Source organism: Halichoerus grypus, chromosome 9, assembly GCF_964656455.1.
Source record: "Halichoerus grypus chromosome 9, mHalGry1.hap1.1, whole genome shotgun sequence".
NCBI lineage: Eukaryota > Metazoa > Chordata > Mammalia > Carnivora > Phocidae > Halichoerus > Halichoerus grypus.
The window spans coordinates 37,349,118-37,363,595 of NC_135720.1; the positions used below are offsets into that span (position 1 = coordinate 37,349,118).

Consider the following 14,478-nt stretch of genomic DNA (forward strand, 5'->3'; position numbering starts at 1 on the left):
AAATGTAGTTTGAGAACTACTATGTTGGGAACATCACAGTAGCGGCTAAATAAGTAGAATTGTGGGGGAAATGGTCTAAAAATGAAACCAAAGAGAGTATGAACAGAGATCACTAACAGAATTGTTAGTTTGTATACTTGAAAGTAATAAGACTCACTCATTAATCATGCCTGATTTTTTGGACTGTGCCTCTCTTAAATTTGTTCTTATTTCCAGGCCACTGAAGTATTAAATACCTACTTTGAGCAGTGCTCTCTGTTAAGCAGTGTGGGTAATATCTGGTGAATAAGACCCAATTCCCACTCTCCAGAAATAGCAGGAGAAATAATATAGGAGTCCAAATACAAGGAATTGTTACACAAGATGGGATATATTCAAGGCCAAAGTAAAAGAAATCTGCATGCTGTGGGCATAAAGTGAAAAATTCATTTTCAGAGGGTGATTTCATCCATGGTAGTTCCAAAATTTTTGTGTAGGATTAGAGGCAGCAATCGTGTTGGAAGGGGGATGGGGGGGGTGGCCCAAGGATTTTTGTCTTCAATTTCCACTTATATAATAAGCACAGTTTTCATTTAGATATTACGATTATTGGGATGTCTTTGTATTGCTGTCAAACATTATGAGGAGGGTTGTCTAACCTCTTATCTATCCTTTGGTGCAATTGTAGGATTAAGAGAAAAAGTGGCATTTGAGCAGAGCCTTGAAAGGTGTCTGGAATAGCTACAATCCTAAACACACTTTCTTGGAGAAGGATCAGCATTTGCCAAGATACACAGAGGCTGAAGATGCAGGCCATTCTTGGGGAAAGAAGTGATCCTTAGCTAGAGTGAAGGATCTGGAGGAAAGGTGGGTATAAGGGAGAGAGTTGTTTGGGGGAAATGAATTAAGTTGTAGCCAAATCATGGAGAAGTTTGCCTGTCTGAAAGAGCTATAATTAATTAGATTGATCCAATCATGTTTCTTCCTTGTTTTGTCATCACTAATTTGAATTGAAAACATTGTAGTAGAAGAAAAATTCCAGGAAAATTTGTCTTTCTAAATGGAATTTTTGATACTCTTTGTTTCTCTGTGTAAGTCTTTTAGCCACTGGAAGAGAATTGTCAGGACTGTTAACTTGGCCTTTGGGAAACTCATAGTATTTAATTACATTTCTTGGATTTATTTAATATGACCAGTTTAGATGAAAGAATATGTTCACTGTCTATTTTGTGGAGAATTCACAGAATTATGCCATGATTTGCACATCAATATTTACAGATTTGTTTAAAAATCTGCCATGTCATTATTAAAATCAATAAACGGTTGGTTATACTCTCAAGGATTAAGAGAACTTTCTAAAAGTGAGATTTTCAGCTTCATTGACTTCTGAGTAACCTATGGTACATGAACACTGCAAGCTATCTCAGATTTACCCAGATTAGATATTTGCAGTGAAAGATTGAGCCCTGATTCTTTCCTCTACTTTTTTGCTGAAAGAGAAAAATAAGTTACAGTTACTTTTCTACTGGGTGCCATAAATATTTAGGGATGTTACAATTCAGGTGTCCTTTAACTGTTTTTAGACTCATAAAGTTACATTCTTCCCCGAAAGGCCCTGTGGAAGTGAAAGTAACTTGCATTTAAATGTTGAATATTCAATCAGTAAACAACAGTAATGTTTAAGAAGGAAAGGCAAGACAGCCTTAAAATGGTGATTTTCTTTTAGTCACTGCATTGCAGGTCAGAATAAAACAAAGCTCCTATTAGTGAACAAAGGTTAACAAGATAGGGCTCTTACTGCATCAGAGTGGAAAACTTGCAGTCCTGAGATTTGGCATTGGATATTACTTTACATCCAGCTTCAATCCACTGATCAATCATCTAGTGAGCTCTTTAGGGAATTCAAAGGCAACGTAACATGTGATTTTGGGGGGAACTTACTATCCAGAGGTTACATTAATGATTGGAATAGCTGCCATTTGGCAAGTGCTTACTTTGTGTCAGTTAGCTAACAAAGCACTATGTGGATTCATTTCTTTAATCCTCTCTGGAACTCCTTGAGGTAGGACAATCATCATCTTTATTTTACTGGTGAGAAATCAGACCCAGTGAGGTTAAATAACTGCTTAAGGTGTTATGGGTATTAAGTGGTAGAGTCAGGTTTGACTCAGGAAATCCAAAAACGGGTCAGTGCTCTTACCCATTACTGGATATTGCCTCCAAAAAGGATGCATGTGAGACAGATACAGCCAGTGCAAACAGGTAGAAGCAATGCACAGTTCGAGAAAAATTTGTTTCCCAAAGACCATTTATAAGTGTATTGTTTGGAGTGTCAAATCTCATAGCAACTATGTGATACCTGGTAGTTTTTTTTTTTTTTTTTTGGTTTGGTTTGGTTTTGGATGTGTGTGTGTGTGTGTGTTTTGTTTGTTTGTTTGTTTGTTTTGAGGGTCTACCTTCAAAAAGCCAAACTACTCCACAACAAGAATGTTTGTGGTTAAGAATATAAGCTTTGGCTTCAGACACTAGGGGGTCATTCCCAACTCTGTCACTAGCCACATGGCCTTGAGCAGTCCTTTTTCTGAACCTAGGACCTCAGGGGTTAATGATACCTAATAAAAGAGTAAGGAACAAATAAAATAATGTGTGTCAAGTGCTTAGTAATATGCTTGACACATGAAAAGAGACAGATATTATAACTAATTAACTAATTGTGGGTCCTGATAATAGGGGACCAACTTCCTTGTTACCTTTTGTTTCTTTATTGAAATTGAAGGCATGTTTTATTGCTTTTATATTATAGTAGCAATACATGATTTTGCAGAAAAATTAGTAAATTGAGTTAGCAGTAACATTTAAATTGCCATTTAACCTGATAATCAGACAATCACCATTAGTGATTTCTAAATTGAAGCTGGATGTAAAGTTTATCCTTCCAATTTTATATATTTTTCATTTTCACAAAACATGAAATCATTTTGCCTAATACTATTTGGTAAACTGCTTTTTAAACCTAAATTAGTATAGTGAACATTTCCTCCAGTCATTAAACAGTCCATAACATCATTTTTTTTTTTTCTCTGATAGTGTAGTAGTCTTTGGAATGGATGTATCATAAATTTACTTAGCTGTTTCATATTGGGCACTTAAATATTTACAGTTTTTTTCTATTATGAGCAATGCTGAAATTTAGAGAAACCTTATAGGTAAAAAAAAATGTGCACGTGTTTTAATTATTTTTAGTCTAAATTATCGGGAATGGAGTCAGGTGACAAAATAGTATTCAAATTGTAATCACTTTTGATATTTCCTGCCAAATTACCTTTAATAACAGTTGGACCAATTTATATCTCTGCCAACAATGTGTAAGAATATTCATTTTTCTGAATCATCACCAACACTAGATAGTTCAATAGTTGCCAACCTGATAGGTGAAATAGTATCTATTTTAATTTTAGTTTTTTTTATTATTAATGATGTTAGATTTTTTTTCATAATCTTATTGGCTTTTTATAACTTCTTGTGACTGTTAACATACTTAATGTTTCTCTTGAGGTAGTTGTCTTTTTTTTATTATTGAGTTAAAGCTGCTAATTATAAACCAAGGCACTTAATGTTTGTCTCAAATATTATAAATATACATATATATTTATTTCAGTTTGTCATTTTCTCTTAAATCTTATTTATGCACCTTTGATGTTTATGTGTAGAGGTTTTTACTTTTTCAAGTTTATCAGTATTTAATTTTTTTCCCAGTTAGAAGCAATCTTTATTCAATCCAGAATTTACTTTGGTATATTTTTTACATAGGAATGAATTTTAGTTCATTCAGCAAACATTAACTGCATGCCTACAATGTACCAGGTATCATGCTTTTGCTTGGGAAATTGGTACACAATGCAGGCAGAATTCCTGCCCTCAAGAAGGAGTTCATCCTTTAAATGGCTCATTAGTTGTCTCAGGATAGACTATTGATGCTCCTACATTACTGTTTCACTGACTTATATTCCTTCTTCATTGCATACCAAATTCATGTGTATAAACAGGTCTGCTTATAGACTTTCTATTTGATACCATTTACTTGTTTCTCTGTTTCTGTGCCAGGATCTCACTGTTATTAATTATTATAATTTTAAAACAATGTATTTTAATTAATAGTAAGACAAGGGCTAATTTCATTCCTCTTTCTTTTTTCTCTAATTTTTTCTTGACTTGTCCTTTCTTTCTTCCTTCTTTTTTTTTTTTTTTACTATTTTTTTCATTGTGGTATAACGTGTATAACATAAAACAAAATTTTCCATTATAACCATTTTTAAATGTACAATTCAGTGGCATTAATTATATTCACAATATTGTGCAACCATCATCACTATCTCTAAAACTTTTCATCACCTCAAACAGAAACTCTGTGCCCATTAAATAATAGCTTCCTACAACTCCCTTCCCCCAACCCCTGGTCACTTCTAATCTACTTTCTCTCTCAATAAATTTGCCTTTTCTAGATATTTTATATAAGTGGAATCATAACATTTGTACTTTTATGTCTGGCTTATTTCACTTAGCATGTTTTCATCCATGTTGTAGTATGTGTCATAACTTTATGCTATCTTATGGCTGAATAATAGTCCATTGTATGTAATACTGCATTTTGTGTATCCATTCAACTATTTATATAGTTGATAGAGCATGCAACTCTTGATCTTGGAGTTTTAAGTTCTAGCCCCATGTTGGGTGTAGAGATTACTTTAAAAAATGCTTATACTTCTGGAAGAACTTTAGAATCATTTTCTCAAGTACATCCTCTAATGTCTTTTTTTTTATTATAAAGATTTTCTTTATTTATTTTTGTGAGAGAGAGAGAACACATGAGCAGAGGCAGGGAAGGCAGGTTGGGCACGGGGAGGGGAAGAGGGAGAAGCAGACTCCCCACTGAGCAGGGAGCCCCATGCAGGACCGGACTCAATCCCAGGACCCTGGGATCATGACCTGAGCCAAAGGCAGATGCTTAACCGACTGAGCCACCCAGACAACCCATCCTCTAATGTCTTCTTAACATCCTCTCATGTGCCTTTCTATCTACCTTTCATTCCTGTCTCCCCAAGTTACTAGTACTGAGTGCCTTCATAATGACCCAAACCCAGCATTGTACTTTGATCCTTGAACATTTCTTTCCCTCAAGCTGCTCCATACTTTAAAATTCATTACTTCCATCTTCATTCTCCTAGTAAGAATGGATAGTTCCTCAGTGTAATTGATCTCATAGAGGTATTGGGAAAACAGTCTGAACTGGCCCTAAGTTGTGTGTGTTAGATGCCTCTTAGTAGGAATGTGTATTTTAGGAAAAGGATGTTTGTGGACTTAAATGATTTGCTATTTTTTCAAATTCCAAGAGTATAACAAAGTCTCTTTTTCAAATTTCAGTCTACAGAAGGATAATGTATTTTTGGGTTGAGGGCCAGCTCCTTGAGTCTGCCTGCCCATCCAAGCTACCTGAAGGCATTCCTGTTTTGTCACATATTATTTCTGTTCTCACTGATGGACCCATTAATTTTCTTTCTTTTTGGAGTTCCTCTTGTAGTAATGACATTACTGAGCCCATTAATGGTGGAAGTGTTGGAGGTAGTGTGTGTGTCTGATTGGCAGGGGTAGGTATAAATCAGGGAGTATTTTAAAATAGAGACTTGGGGCACCTGGGTGGCTCAGATGGTTAAGTGTCTGCCTTCGGCTCAGGTCATGATCCCAGGGTCCTGGGATTAAGCTCCGCATCAGGCTCCTGGCTCAGCAGGGAGCCTGCTTCTGCCTCTCCCTCTGCCTCTCCCTCTGCTCATGCTCTCTCTCTCTCTGTATCTCTGTGTCTCAAATGAATAAATAAAAATAAAATAAAATAAAAGAGACTTAATGTAAATAATCAAATGCTAAACTGTGGCTGCTAGTCCACAGGTCAGGGATGGAAAACAGAAATGAGGCTGGCATGTTATGAGACAACTTCATGGATGTTTAAGAGTAATTTATTTGAAAAAGTTATGTTTCTTCTATTCTTTGCAGAGGTATGGACAAGCTCCTAGAAGAGAGAAACTGCGGTTGACCCTTGACAACCTGGGTTTCAACAGTGCAGATCCACTTATGTGTGGATTATTTTTTATGACTATGGTACAGTACTGTAAGTATATTTTCTCTTTCTTATGATTTTTGTAATAATGTTTTCTCTAGCTTACTTTATTGGAAGGATATAGTATATAATACATATACAAAATTTGTGCTAATTGACTGTTGTTGGTAAGGTTTTTGGTCAACATTAGGCTACTTACTAGTTGTTACGTTCTTGGGGAGTCAAAAGTTATATGCAAATTTTTGACTATGTAGGGGTTGGCACCCCTAGCCCCTATGTTGATCAAGGGTCAACTGTATTAGATTGGTGGTGATTATTCTTCCCCTGTTGTATGTATGTATGTATAATGGAAAGCACAATGGCTTTGGAATCATGCAGACCTTGGAATCATGCAGACTTAGGTTCTTGACTCTGTCACTTAGTAGCCTGTGTTATCTTAGCCATATTAATTTTTCTTCTAAGACTTAATTTCCTCAACTGTAAAATATACATTACTGAGTTGTTTTAAAGATCAAATAACATAAATAACATGAAACCTCCTAGCAATATATAGTCCATTGTATATCCTCAATGAAGGTCAATTCTAAATAACAACAAAAATAATCTGTATGGGGAAAAGCATTTGTAGCTCTGAAACTGAATATGTCAACCCTTCTTGTTAATGGCTGAATAAAGATGTCTTAATTTTTCGAAATGCCTCAATTTTCTTATATGTAGCTTTCATTTCACACTTTGCTAAATTATGGTGCTTGCAAAGCTCCTTGAACTTTATCAGTACAAAGCACACTGTAAGCAGGTTGGAATTAACATTATCCCTGGTCTGTAAAGTATGGTACCTGCATTCTTAGTGATTGACAGGATACATGTGTATAGTGTTGATGTTGCCAAGGGACATATTCTTGCTTGAGTCTTGCAGCAGTGTTTTGCCACCTGTAACTGTGCTGAATAAAGGTGCTCCCATCTATCATTTCTGTAGCTTTTCCCCATAGAAGCAGTCTTGATAAGGATAAGAAATCCAGGACATCACAGTGTCAACAATCCTTTCCTCTTCAAAGGCATCTTTCAGACAAGGCTCTACCAGTCCCTTACAAACATTAGTTATATAAATCTTATACACTATTGCTTTGTGGGAGGTGAAGTATTTGGTAAAAATGCTCATCTGAACAGAGGTTGTCTGTGTGGGGGCAGGATGGAAATATGAAAAGTGGGAAGTGGGTGCTCAGCATGCATTCATTGCTGATACAAGGTCAACTGTGTGCTTGCCTAGTCCTGTGTACACTTCTGCTAGGTTTTCAACTAATGTATAAAATACAGGCTATTCTTTGTTAGAAATTTGTGAGTGGTATGAGCTACTTGAATACTAAAGATGTTAATTCTTAAGGTTAATTCTGCATACTGCATACCCAATGGCACCCTGAGGTCATATGATGAAGAAGCAACTTCAGGTTAAGCTCAGATTGAGCCCGGATGGCTCAATCTGACTCCGTACGGAATTAAATGGCAAATAAGAAATTTGGGGGCCCTTCATCAGAGCGGTAGAGAATGATTTAGTGGAGAAGTGAGCTTTAAACTTGATAGCAATGGTGTATAGGATTTATATGATTTATATCTTAGTGTCTACACTTTTTTGTTTTGTTTTTGTTTTATTTTATGATTATTGTTCCTAATCTGGGGCCCTTGTATCACCAGTGATTCACAATAGTAGTCATGAATATTTTTTTGGAAAAAAAGTCATTATTTTTAAAAGCCAAGAGAGATCACATACATATTATTTATTTTAATCTTTAATAATGCTTTTTAGGCTGGGCGCCTGGGTGGCTCAGTCGGTTGAGCGACTGCCTTCGGCTCAGGTCATGATCCTGGAGTCCTGGGATCGAGCCCCACATCGGGCTCCCGGCTCGGCGGGGAGCCTGCTTCTCCCTCTGACCCTCCCCCCTCTCATGCTGTTTCTCTCTCGCTCGCTCTCTAATAAATAAATAAATAAAATCTTTAAAAAAAAAAAATAATGCTTTTTAGGCAACTGAATAATATATTTATATTACGATGATACTGAATAGACTAATAAAAATGTCAATTGTCTTCAAAGTTTCAGTACTTCAACTGTTTTCAAAATTTCATTTTTTACCTTTTAAGATTTCTTAAAATTTATGTCATTTTTTTACCTCTTAGGATTTCTTATAATTTATGTGTTTTTGATTAATCTTTAAAATGGAAAAACAAATGAATAGTTTTGTTTGTTTCATAGGTAATTTTTTTTTTGTAATGTAGAATTAGTGTAGAAAAATAATAAAGAGCTCCTTGGTGTCTAGAATCTAGCACAGCACCTGATACACATAAGTATTTGTTAAAAGAATCAAAACTGTTGCTGTGGTTGAAATCTTTGCTAATTTGATTCTTTGTTTCTGATAAATTCCTTATTTCTACGTTTTATAAATACAATTTAAAATAGGAGGACTATTTTCTCTGATGAAAATCGTGTACTTGCCCATGATAATACTTGTCCAGAAAACAGAAGAGCTACTGTGACAGTTAATAAGAACTACCTGGACTAAAAATTAATTATCTTCCCAGTACCTATTACCCCTTGCCCCACTAAGTTGCAATACTCAAATTTTCCTTTGAAGAGCCACCCCTCATCACTGGGTAGTAGCTATTAGCTGAGGTGAGATTGAACTGACTCCAGTCCAGGGTGGACCCTGAACTGGGATAGACCAACCAATCAGAAAATGCCCCATCTGCTTGCTCTAGGCTTATGTATGCACATGCACAGTCTCCAGGCCACTGGGATTGATGATGAGAAGTTCAATCAGGGAGCATATTGAGATGTGAGAACACATGAAACCCTCCTTCCTGTGAGACTGTTTTGGAATCCTGAAGGAAGCCTGAAGATGACATTATAGAGAAGGGCAAAACTAAGGAAACTGTAGAAAAACAGAGCCATGTCCCTGACTGAGCTATACCTGAAACCAGTCCTAACACTGAACCTTACTGTTTTATGAGCCATTAGATCCCTTTTGTTTTTAAACCAGTTAGTATGTGGTTGCCTGTCCTTTGCAAGGGTAAGAGAATAATGGTTATATAGCCTTATCCCAATCATTACAGGAATTTTTAAAAAAATATTAGATTCTCCACAAAATATTTTAAGATTAAGTTTTTGCTTTTAGAGAGAGACACAACTAATTCCAAAAGCACAAAAGTTTCCTCTGATTAGAATACAAAGATACATTTATGTATTTTAGACAATAAAACCACTAGCAAAACAGGTCAAAGTTTATGAGAAACTCATAAGTATTGCATACTTTTTTCCCCCACAAGTACCCAAGATATTATGGGTTTTTGCATGGCACAATCAATTCATCTATCTTTATGCACACCTGATATCTATCATTATACCTTTTAGGTACTATTCATTAGAAAAACCCTATTTTGAAGGAAGTTAGAAAACAAGTTGTTGTTAACAAAAAGTCCATTTAGGTAACCTTTGCAGAGTTGGTGTTTTTTCATGCCAACAAGTCTTTTGCTTTATATTCTGACTTGGTTTCCATCATTGTTCATTTCAAAACCTCCCCAAGTCGGACTTTCCATGAAGAGCCATCCAAAACAGAATATATTTGGAATTCTGCTTCTCATGACCTAGTTGTATCACAAGAGGGATCAAAGAGGTTTTGTTCTGTTTCTATAATCAGCCATTTCTTTGAGAGGGCAGATTCATAAGAGTTTGAATTATGCTTAGAAATGCATACAAGGCAAGCAGCTACATGGCATTTTAATTACCTCCCTCCACTCCAATGAAAAACAACACCAGGCACAAACAGATGTCTCAGGTTAAATTCAGTTGATTCTCTTAACATACCAAATAATTGGAGTGTTTCCTTTCTCCCTGAGCCTTTTCTTTTCTTTTTACTTATTTTAGTCTGTTTGCTCTCCTAGCTCTTCCTTTTTATTTCGGAAGCATTCACCTTTTGCTAATGTTAAGAAAATTCCTACTGGACAAATTCTTCTCCTTGCTAGACTCTACATGACATAGTATTAATATTCACAAAGGGAACAGATGGCTGCCTTTGGAATCCACCAATTATAGTAGTACCTTGCTTAGTCTGAATTGACTAATTAAAATCCTCAATTAACTAGAATGGAAAATTCAGCATGTACAACCCCTATGGTGACCTCATGTTATAGCAAGTTTGCAAATGGGCATTTAGAATTCTTTCCCTGCCCTTTGAGGGGACAAAAACAAAAGGCAAGGAAACAGACTCATCTAAGGGATTTATGAAAACTCTGAAAAAACTGAAACCCTGATATCCATGGTTTGCTCTGGCATCACTATACATCTAACCAAAGTTCCCATATTTTTCAACATATACATCTATAATTTTGTTCTTTTCAATCATCACTGAAATTTAGATTAATCCATATATTGAGATTTTCATTTTTATATTCAATTTGATCAGCATTTACTGAACCTCCAAAGTACTCAAAATACTATGCTGCTGGGATGCCGGGGCAGCTCAGTTGGTTAAGCATCTGCCTTTGGCTCAGGTCATGATCCCAGGGTCCTGGGATGGAGCCCTGCTCAGCGGGGAGCCTGCTTCTCCCTCTCCTCTCCGCTCCTGCTCTCTCTTGTTATCTCTGTCTCTCTCTCTCAAATAAATAAATAAAATCTTAAAATACTATGCTGTTAAGGCCAAAAAAAAAAAAAAAAAAAAAGAAAAGAAAAGAAAAAGAAAAAGAGTTTTCTAGTTACCATTGCTGCCTAAGACATCACCCAAAACTGATGGCTTAAAATAACAGCAGTCATTTTATTATGATCACAGATTCTGTGGGACGGGAATTCAGGAAGGCCTCAGATGGGTGGTGGTGACATTGGATATCTCTTGTGGTTGCACTAAGGTAGTGGTCAGAGCTGAGAGAGCAGGGGGTTGGAGGAACTGAGGACTTTATCTTCCTTTAAGTAGCTTCTGGGCTTATCCATGTGGTGTCTCTGAGTGGGCTGGTTTGAACTTCTTGCAGCATGATGGCCTCAAGACAGTTGGGTTGCTTACATGGCAGCTCAGAGCAAATGTTCTGGCTAACAAGGTAGAAATTAATCACCTTTTATGACCTAACCTTTCAAGTCAAACAGTGTCATTGCTGCTACTTTCTGTTGATTACAAGTGAGTCCCCAGTCCCTCCAAATTCAAGGGGAAGAGAATTAGATTTGTATCTCATTGAGGGAGTGGTAAGTTTCTAGAAAAGCATGTGGGACTGAGAATGTGGTCATCTTTGAAAGACACAATTTTCCATGATGAATGAGATACAACATCTTTTCCAAAGAAGCTCATAATCTAGTGGATAAAAGCATGATTCTTGAACTATGCACTAAGGTACCCCAGGTATCTGTAACAAATTCACAGGTAGCTACAGGATACTTGACATTTTTGAGGGAAACAATATGACATCTGTCAGACACAATGTGAATTATTACTAGTAAGTTGTTTGGACCTAATTACTTAATAAGTGGAACTGTTTCTTTTGTCCTAGTTATGCCATGAAAAAAACCTACAGAGACAGTTTAGGAATCTCTGGGATAAAAACACGATATAGACATTCAACTACAGTCTTAGCAGGGCCATAATTGACATTTGTAGGGTCCCGAGCATGAATACAAATGGAGCTACTAGCTTGCTCCTTTCTTTTCCCATTACAGCTCCTACCTTTGTGAGATGACATGCATGTGTGTGGACACACCAGCTTTATACCCAAGCTCTGTGCATTCTCTCTCCCACTTCAATAGCAGCTTCTCCTTGGCCCTTGGAGTGAGCATCCCAGAGGTAAGTTGGCCCTCTGGAGGAAGGGCCAGTGGAAGAAGCCCACACAGAAGCGGACTCTGGATTTAAGCTAGGAATTCTGGAGTCCCGGGTACCTGAGACATGATCTAGGGAAGGAGATCAGGGTTCTGGATGAGCACGCCCCCTTCGCCTTGCAGACCTTTTGCCCATTTGGAGGGGAGTGGCTGGATGGCCTTCTAAAATACAGGGACCTGTGCAAGTCCTGGTCTAAGGGAGGTACTGAGACCCAGCACAGAACCTAGCATATAATTGGTCCTCAAGTTATATTTGATGAATAAATTAATCCAGAGCAGATTCTGGTAAGTATGATGACAGAGATTAAATACTGCTGCTATGGAAATTGAAACAAAGAACAATTAATTCTAACTAGGTATCTTGGGAAGGCTTCTGTGCATGTTACCTTCAAGGATGAGGGAGAGAATTAGAAAGAAGTGGGATGGGAACTCAGTAAAATGCAGGGGTTAACGAAGCTGCTAGAGGCAAGCATCAAAAGAAAATCTAAAACTATGTTCACCATCAGTGGTGAATCTGAGTTTAATAGCTTTCTGAAGCATACGCAGAAGGGCTTTCTTTCAAAAAAAAAAAAAGAGTATGAAATCAGGTACAAAAAGATCACACAAATTATATGTTTATAAAAGGTCACAAAGTCACAACTACCAAACAAAAATCTAAAAAGAGTAAGGGTGCCTGGCTGGCTCAGTCAGAAGAGCATATGACTCTTGATCTTGGGCTTGTGAGTTCAAGCCCCATGTTGGGTGTAGAGATTACTTAAATAAATAAAACTTAAAAAAAAGCCCAGAAAGAGCAATTTTAAATTAATTAGTTGTCTGCCACACTTCTATAATACTTAGAATATTGTTTTGGCTGTGTAGTCTGACTGCTTTTTTTTTTTTTTGACTACTTCTTTACTAAGTATCAATTATGTTCTGTAGAGAGAATAGAAAGATAATTTGTCTAGTGTTGATTGAATGTTTTAAAAAATTATTTTTAGTTCATAAAATTTTAATGCCATCATTATTTGTAATGACATGCAAATTGCTGTCAACTGTTGTCAATTGGGGAAACCTCTTGTCATGCTGTTGAACTCTTACAGACCTGCTCTATTTTTAGTATAGTTACAGGTTTCTTCCCTTCAAACCTAGCAATTCTGAAATATTCTGTTTCATACAACTACCATAAACTATGAAAAGTGTGGAGCTTTTATAATTGTATATACTGTATCCTGAAATATATTCCTGAGAGGAGAAAGCATTTGTTTTGATTAGATCTTGATGGGAACAAAACCCTCTGTTAAAATTTTATGCACTTGATGATTGGAAGAATTTTCTACAGATTAGCTTCTGGCTCCGTAATTCCTACCTCCACCACCATATGCTGTCATGTAATAATCAGCCTCTGGCTCTGCACCTTTGTGTCAAGAAACCAGGAAAATTGACACAGTGGGCAGTAAGGGTATTCTTAGAATCTGTCCCTACACTGGGATAGCTAGCTGTCAATAATTTTCATGGAACTTAACTGTGAACCATATAAATGACAATGCACTGAAATTGTGTGTATCCCAACTTAATCAACTGCTCCTTAACTCATATCCTCAAAAGGTACAAGGCTACCGAGTACCACCTAGCATGAGGGGAACCTGGAGAGGAAAGAGACAGTGGCCTTAACCAATTGCTGTTAAAAAAAAAATTACTGTGCACATTTTACAAAATCATGTGCCCATATGAACCTAATGCTGTGGCCCTCCCAGGACCTCAGAAAGGGCCCACGCAAACTAGGGGCTTAAAGCTTAAACCTCATTCCTGTAAATCCACCTCTGCTCACCATTCTCTCTATGTCACTAAAGGAAAGAAGTAGCCCAAACTGAGAAAGCACATTCTGTAATAGAAATAACATTGGATTGGAATCTAGGGAACTGGAGCTTTGGTCCCAGCTCTCTCAGCTCTGTTCCTTTGGGCCACCCTTTGGGACTTACTCTTGTTATCTGTTAAGTACTGGCCCTTCCTCATCTGCAAAAAGGAAATGGGAAATTGGCATTCCAGTGTGGGACCTGGGAAGTAAATCATACTGAATTATGTAAATTATGTACATTTTAGTCCATGTTATTTCCATCGATTAGTACTGCCATTTCTGCAACTCACATTAATGTGAGAATTACAAACAGTATGCAAGAACTTAAAAATAGTTTACTCTGACATAGAGAGGTGGATGTACTGCAAAACACTCATGAGAAGCAAGAACAAACAAATTGTCATTCTGAATACCATCACTGAAAGTACACTGGAGCCTTTTTCCTCCAGTTTTAAAAAAGTTTGCCTTTCAAAAAAAATGTGCAGAAGTCACATAAGCTCCTGTAAAAACACTGCAAATGCAGAAATTTACATAGCAAAAAATACGGGTCTCATCTCCAAATTTCACTCCCGAGAGGAATTACTGCTAACAGTTTAGACAAGTGTGTAGCCGTCCAGAACTAGTCTATGCACACACAATGGCAGATGACATTTTGAAATATTAACTGAGGGGTTTTCTTTCCACTGCATTTCCTGGTGGTCCTGGCCTTTCACC

The 14,478-nt window shown here is 36.9% G+C and overlaps 1 long non-coding RNA gene across 4 annotated transcripts in view; it reads left to right on the forward strand.

Moving 5' to 3' along the window:
• The window catches only part of LOC118545989 (uncharacterized), a 334,610-nt gene that overhangs the window by 6,520 nt on the left and 313,612 nt on the right, over nt 1–14,478 (forward strand). For all 4 annotated transcript variants that reach the window (XR_013441131.1, XR_013441128.1, XR_013441129.1 and 1 more), the window contains exons 2-3: nt 668–846; nt 6,025–6,139. This is a non-coding gene — a long non-coding RNA (uncharacterized LOC118545989). The remainder of the gene's footprint in view (nt 1–667; nt 847–6,024; nt 6,140–14,478) is intronic.